We start from the raw sequence: 6,955 nt of genomic DNA on the forward strand, positions 1-6,955 counted from the left end.
GGTGGAACTGCCCGAGGAGGTGCTTTGTTGAGCTTTAAACAGTTCCCCTGACAAAATGGCCCCAAGCATAGACTGAGTGGTTTGACCAGTCTATACGCGGGTTGTGAAGCTCTAACCAGGGATACCCAAGCACCAGCTTCAGGTGGGGAGCCTGAGTCAGGTATAATTCCACCTGTTCCATGTGGGCCCCCACCTGAAGGATTATTGGTTTGGTGCGATGGGTCACAGGGCCAGAGCCTACAACCCTTCCGTCTATAGCAAGAACAGGTAGCGGATGCTCTAAAGGCTCGACTGGGAGGCCCAAACTAGCTACAAGGGAGGTGTCAATGAAACTTCCTGCAGCCCCAGAATCTATAAAGGCTGTTAGTGAGGTATGTTGTCGAGGGGGCCAGGCTAATTTTACAGAGAGATGCAGTCCTGATATGGGGGATACCACAGGGTCTAAGGCCGATTCCCCCGCCCGGGTTAGACCCTGCCGTTTCCCAATCTGCGAGGAGCGGTTTTAAAGCCTTCGCCTGCTGTCTGAATAGGTAAACGGGCACCTCCCAGCTGCATGGGTTCAGGTGCATCTTGCGGGGATACACCTTGGATGGAATCACCCGACCAGTGGTGCCCAAAACCTGGGGCACGAGTACTCCGAGCCCTTTCCCGAGCTCTCTGACGCATGTGGTTGTCCAGGCGGATGCATACATCATAGAGCTCGGTCAGGGTGGAGGGAAGATCTCGAGTGGCCAGCTCGTCTTTAATTCTACTGTTTAAGCCCCGCTGGAAGATAGCTGCCAAGGCCTCTTGACCCCAAGCACTTTCAGCCGCCAGGGTGCGGAACTCAATGGTGTATTCCGCCACTGGGCGTGCACCCTGCGTAAGGTCTAGCAACCTGGGCCCTGCTTCCTTTCCTCCCAAGGGTTGGTAGAACGTCTGGCGTAAGGCCTTGGTAAAAGCCTGGACTGTGGCACACTCGGGGGAGTTTTGCTCCCATAGAGCTGTGGCCCATGCCAGAGCCCTGTCTGTGAGTAAGGACACGATGAAGGCTACTTTAGAGCGCTCAGTGGGGAACCGAGAGGGTTGCTGCTCAAACACTAGACTGCACTGTAGCAGGAACCCTCTGCATTTATCTGATTCCCCTGAATAACGTTCTGGAGTAGCCACCTGGGCATCATGTCCAGCTACAGCCACCTCGGGGATAGGAGGAGGAGACGGGGTAGGTTGTGCAGGCTGTGCAGCGTCTGGGTTACTGGCCTGGTTCTGAATCAACAATGCAAGTTGCTGTGTGATCTCAAGCAGCAGCTGCTCATGGCGACCAATGGCTGCCCCCTGGTGCTGCACAGCCTCTTTAAGAGATCCCAACTCTGCTGGGTCCATTTTAATGGTCACACCTTCTGTTACGGTTTAGTGGGGGAGGTGGACTCAAATGCAGAGTTATTTTATTTACTTATTTTATTTATTTTTATTTGCTTATTTATTAGTCTTATTATTTATTGGTAATATTATATTTGATATTACTGATGTGTCTGTATGTGTGTGCAGTTGGTTTGATGGTGTGCTTGAACCGGGGTTTGAACTCCCAACCTTTGTAACTGCAGACGGGTGTGCTACCACTGCACTACTTAGAGTGTGTGCAGTGGCTTTGGATGAGGGCCTTAAATGTGGCAGTGAAGAAAAAGGGCGGGAAAATCAAACAAAGGATCTGCTGCCACATGGCATGGCTCAAACAAAGGAAATTAACTCAAACTTTAAGAAACTTAGGAAAGACTTCTTGAAAATAAAAACTTCAAAAACAAACTGAGATCTTTTCTCTCTCTTTTGTGGCTTCTTTTAAGATCTCTCTCTTTTTTTTGGGAGCCTTTGTTTCTTTTGAGATCTTTTTTTTGTGGCTTCTTTCGATATTTTTTTTTTTGTGAGCCTTTATTTCTTTTAAGATCTTTTCTTTTTTTTGTGGCTTCTTTTAAGATCTCTTTTTTTTGTGAGCCTTTGTTTCTTTTAGGATCTCTCCTTTTTGTGGCTTCTTTTAAGAGTTCTTTTCTTTCTAATCTTTTTCTTTTGTACCCACTGTTACCGGTCACCCCTCTACAAAGGTGTGACGGTGAACTGAGGTTTGGCTGGGGTTTTTAAGCTGTGTTCACAGCTGAGCCTGATTTGAACTAATTACTGCTGGGGATTCTGGGACTTGGAGTTTTTTGCCCCAGATCCACCAGCTCCTCCACCGCAGTGTCCAGGCCCTCTGCTGATGGTTGGCGGCATATGCTGCTTTCTTACAAGGACGTAGGAGCAGGTTTGATATTGGGTGGACACATCTATAAAGTAATATAATATAATATAATGTAATCTGCTTATTTGAATTAGCCCATCGTATAGTCTTTAAAAACAACATTTGTGGAATTACCTTTAATCACAAATAAACCATTCTTTTTGTACTTCTGTTTATTATTAGTTACATCCAAACATGTTACTCCACTTTACATTTACTGTTGATAAATAAAAATGCTTGCAATGTCTGAACTATATATAAATATATGAAAAAAAACTAATGAGGTATCACCTAATGTTTAAAAGAATATAACAGATGTGTAACACCTTAGCCCATGTCCGTCTTCTGTTTCTCCCTCATTTGGTCTCTTGTGCTCCTGCCCCTCTGTTTACCTGTCATGTTTCCCGGCCATGTGCTATTGTTGTATTTAGTATCTGTCTCCACCCTAGCTCCGCCCCAACCCTGCCCTATAGCATTAGTGTTCTCACCTGCGTCCTGTTTGTAACCCCGCCCCCTCGTCATCCTAGCCCAGGTGTTTCTCACTCTCCTCTTGTATTTAAGCCCCTCTGTTTGAATGTTCAGTGTCAAGTCTTTTGTATCTTCGTATCCTTGCTGTCTGTTCGTATCCTTGCTGTCCGTATGTATCCTAGTCTTAGTTTAGTAGTCTGTGTTTCTTAGTCTTTGTTCTAGTTTTATATTCTCCTTGCCTTGTTTTTTTGTTGGTTTGTTTGCTGTCTGTGATCAGTAACATAAGACTAGACCTAAATATGGACATAGCAGAATATCTTCGCAGAGGTGGGCAGGGTCTGGGGGAGCTTCCAAAGACTGCTTGAACTGGATGAATACCTGTTCCAGGCTTCCCAAGTGCGTGGTCCATCCTCCCCAGCTCCAGCAGCACCCGCCGCCTCTGCTTCAGCGCTGCCCGCGCCTACCCAAGCTGCACCCGCCGCGCCTGCCCAAGCTGCACCCGCCGCGCCTGCTCAAGCTGCACCCGCCGCGCCTGCTCAAGCTGCACTCGCCGCGCCTGCTCAAGCTCCAGCACCAGCAGCTCCCGCTGCTCCAGCCTCAGCTCCAGCACCAGCAACTCCCGCTGCTACAGCCTCAGCTCCAGCTCCAGCAGCTCCCGCTGCTCAAGCCTCAGCTCCAGCTCCAGCACCAGCAGCTCCCGCTGCTACAGCCCCAGCTCCAGCACCAGCAACTCCCGCTGCTACAGCCTCCGCTCCTGCTCCTGTGTCTGCAGTGCCTGCCGCCCATGTGGTACCCACTGCTTCAGCTCCAGTGCCAGCGGTGCCCGCCGCTCCTGTTTCTGCAGTGCCTGCCACCCACGTGGTACCCACTGCTTCAGCTCCAGTGCCAGCGGTGCCCGCCTCTCCTGCTCCTGTGACTGCAGAGCCTGCCGCCCATGTGGTACCCACTGCCTCTGCCCGCGGCTCCGGCCGCCTCTGACCCTGTGCCCGTGGCTCCGGCCGCCTCTGACCCTGTGCCTGCGGCTCCGGCCGCCTCTGACCCTGTGCCTGCGGCTCCGGCCGCCTCTGACCCTGTGCCTGCGGCTCCGGCCGCCTCTGACCCTGTGCCCGCGGCTCCGGCCGCCTCTGACCCTGTGCCCGCGGCTCCGGCCGCCCCTGTGCCTGCTCCCTGAACTAAGCACACCCCCAGGTCGTGTGCTTCCAGACCTGCTCCAAGATCTCCTGCTTCAGCCCCTCGAACTCTGCCCAGGCTGGTTCTGCAGACTTTGAACTTCACCAGTCCTGGGCTCCAGTCTATGTGTGTATTTGTACCCATGTCTCTCCCTGTCCTGGTCCCCGTGTCTGTGTTTGTTCCCGTTCCTGTCCCCAGTGGTTTTTCTATTTCCGTCCCTATCACCATATTTGTGTCAGTCCCAGTAAGTGTATTTGTCCCAGTTCCCCTGCCCAGTCTTGTCCAGTCCCAGTTCCCACCCACTGTCCAGTCTGTGTTTCAACCCCCTGCCCAGTCTCCGTCCCTGTCTAGTGTCCAGCCCCCTGTCCAGTCTCAGCCCCGTGTCCAGTCTTTTGTCCAGTCTAAGCCCTCTGTCCAGTCGTTTGTCCAGTCTCAGCCCCCTGTCCAGTCTTTTGTCCAGTCCGTGCCCCATGTCCAGTCTAGGTCCCCTGTCCAGTCCCAGTCTCTGTTCCCTGTCCAGTCTCTGTCTCCTGTCCAATCCCTGGTCAGTCCCTGTGTCCAGTCCCCTGTTCAGTCATGTGTCCTGTCCCCATCCCAGTCTGCATTCCAGTCTCCATCCCATGTCAAGTTCCCTGCCCGGTCTCCGTCTCCTGTCCAGTTTCCATTCCCTGTCCGGTCCTCTGTCCAGTCTCCGTTCGTGTCCCTTGTCCAGTCCCTGTTCCCCCTCTCTCGGCGCCTCTGATAGTAGCGCCGTTGAGGGGGGGTAATGTAACACCCTAGCCCATGTCCGTCTTCTGTTTCTCCCTCATTTGGTCTCTTGTGCTCCTGCCCCTCTGTTTACCTGTCATGTTTCCCAGCCATGTGCTATTGTTGTATTTAGTATCTGTCTCCACCCTAGCTCCGCCCCAACCCTGCCCTATAGCATTAGTGTTCTCACCTGTGTCCTGTTTGTAACCCCGCCCCCTCGTCATCCTAGCCCAGGTGTTTCTCACTCTCCTCTTGTATTTAAGCCCCTCTGTTTGAATGTTCAGTGTCGAGTCTTTTGTATCTTCGTATCCTTGCTGTCCGTTCGTATCCTTGCTGTCCGTATGTATCCTAGTCTTAGTTTAGTAGTCTGTGTTTCTTAGTCTTTGTTCTAGTTTTATATTCTCCTTGCCTTGTTTTTTTGTAAGTTTTTTGCGTTACCCGTGTTTTGTTTACTGTGTTATTTTATCTTGTTTGTTTAAATAAAATATATTGCACTTATGTCCATCCCTCCCTCCTTTGTAACAAGATGTTGTTATTATTGTTATTATTATTATTATTATTATTATTATTACTATTATTATTATGTATTGGCATGTCAATTCTGTTGTATATTTGTATATTTACATTTACGCCACCTTTTTTCGACTAAAAGTACTTATGATGGTGGTCTTTTACGTAAAAGAATGTAACCTTATGTTTCATAGAGATTTTTGGCAGATGTTAATATAAACTTTAGATGATCCAAACCCTCCTAGTCTGTTAGTTTCATGAGCTTTTACTAAAGACCAGATATATTCCATTAGTAAATCTAAGGGGCTAAGGGATTTTAACAGGTAAACTCAATAAATGAGAGTTTATTAGCTGATCATATGGATGGGTTAAGAAACTGCTTTAAACTACCTACATGAAGTACTGTACTAAATTCTGTCTATTCACTACATCCAGCTTCTAGCTAACTAGTTAAGCTAGCTAAAATAATTTTCCTTCATTATAATTTATTGTAATCCTAGTCTACAAGTCACAATGACTATCACAAGCTCACAGAGGGTTTGATCTGTGGGTTTTGAGTCGTTTATTTTTAACCAGCTATCAGAAATAATCTCATAACAGTGTACATGGTAAGCTCCGTTACCTTTTAGAAAAATTGCTGTATATCCAGATCTGTTTTAACATCAGCTTGCTGCACCCCGCTGCTAAATATAAAAAAGAAAACTTTACAAATCCTGCACAGTGAAGGGGGGCTTCCCCACTCTCCTCCGCGCTCCGCAAAACAGCGAGCTGATTGGCTGTTTCTATTAAGAGGCGGGAATTTCTTCCTGAACTGGCTTCGTGATTGGCCTATGCTTGTGCGACCTCGCGGGGTCACGTGACAGAGGAAGAGAGCGGTGTCGTGTGTGTGAGCTGATTTCAGGGCATTCTGTTTTCACTCGTTTTTAATCGCACAGGTTTTCAAAAGATCATTTCAACACGGCTTCAGTAAAATCTTAATAATAATAAAATTTAAACAAACAAACAAAAAAAAACGAAGTTTCAAAAGGGCACTTTGGTTAATAAAGGGCAGAGTTGGTGGTGCTTTAGCACCACCTGATGTCTATGTGTGCATGCCTCTGGGTGGGGAGATGGGTGATAGGGATTGTTATTATGAGGGGTGGGTGGGTATGGGAAGAAGATTTGGGATTGTTGGGGGATGGGGGCTAGGTTAAGGGGTTAATTGAGGAGAAGAAGGGTGGTGGGTTTATACATATAATCTAAACTGGAAAAGTAATTGTAAAATGTTGATTGCTGATACTGAAATAAGAAATAAAAAATTAATGACCAAAAAAAATTCACACTTATCCTGCTCACAAATATCCGCCAAAGACTTCATGAAGCACTCTTATGTTAGGATTATATTTAAATGTTTTGTCTAATTATATTTTATTTTTTAGTGTACATATAATCCTAAATTTCAGGCCAGTATTTGAATTGTATTTTATGGGCATTGTATTTTTTGTTTCATTCTTTGCAAATTCTCTGTTAAGGTCAGGTCAGAGCAGTCTAGTACCAACATCCAATTTCTTCTGCCGTCATGCTTTTGGATTGTATGCAGCATCTGGAATTTTGTCTTGTTGAAATCTGCATCGTCATCACTGGGATGTGGTCCTGCACATGTTGGTCTAAAACCTCAATGCAATTTTCTGCATTACTTACCATCAGAGAAGTGTAGTGACTCAATACCATGACCCCGTAACATAACGCACGCTAGCATTTGGACTTGCTACTGATTTAAGTGGATGGTCCTTGATGGTCCTTTTCCTCCTTGGTCTGGACAACATACAGTAT

This window comes from Astyanax mexicanus, chromosome 8, assembly GCF_023375975.1.
Source record: "Astyanax mexicanus isolate ESR-SI-001 chromosome 8, AstMex3_surface, whole genome shotgun sequence".
NCBI classification, from domain to species: domain Eukaryota; kingdom Metazoa; phylum Chordata; class Actinopteri; order Characiformes; family Acestrorhamphidae; genus Astyanax; species Astyanax mexicanus.